Source organism: Etheostoma cragini, chromosome 15 (genome assembly GCF_013103735.1).
Source record: "Etheostoma cragini isolate CJK2018 chromosome 15, CSU_Ecrag_1.0, whole genome shotgun sequence".
In the NCBI taxonomy this organism is placed as follows: Eukaryota; Metazoa; Chordata; class Actinopteri; order Perciformes; family Percidae; genus Etheostoma; species Etheostoma cragini.
The window spans coordinates 17,664,253-17,664,915 of NC_048421.1; positions in this window are offsets into that span (position 1 = coordinate 17,664,253).

A 663-nucleotide genomic window follows, 5' to 3' on the forward strand; every position below is an offset into this window, starting at 1 on the left:
TTGGTAGCAGTTCTTTGTAGTAGTTCATGGCATGGCAGGACGCTGTGCAGCATTACAAGGCACAGCAGGACGTAGCAGGGCACTGCAGTGTAGCAGTAGAACATGGCATCACAGAACATGGAGCGGGACCAAGGCGACAGCTGCTACCCTGATTTTGGAGCCTCCCTGATCCAAGGGAACATGCTGGGGAAAAAAGACATAACATAAGGACTCCGGGGAATGACTCCCCAGAGCTAGGTTAGTAACTAGCATTTCTGGGACATGGATGCACATACATGAAAAGATAGAAAGATAGAGGAGAGAGGAGCTCAGTGTATCAAAAGAAGTCCCCAGCTATCTAAAACTATTAAAGCAAAACCAAGAGAGACATTTATTATATTCTTGATTATATGATAGATAAATCTAACAACTCTGACGAGAAGCAGGTGGGCCGGGAAAGGCGGACGCTGCAACTCCTCACTCCCTTACAATATTCAATTATATGCCCTAACTATAAGCTTTATCAAAGCATAACCAAGAGAGACAAGGTAAAGAGGAGCCTTGGACAGGCTAGAACTCTCCCCAACCGGATCGGGCTGTATGCCTAGTCTCCCTTTAGTTTTATTACATTCTTGATTATATGATAGATTAATCTGACAACTACGCAAGAAGCAGGTGGGCCGG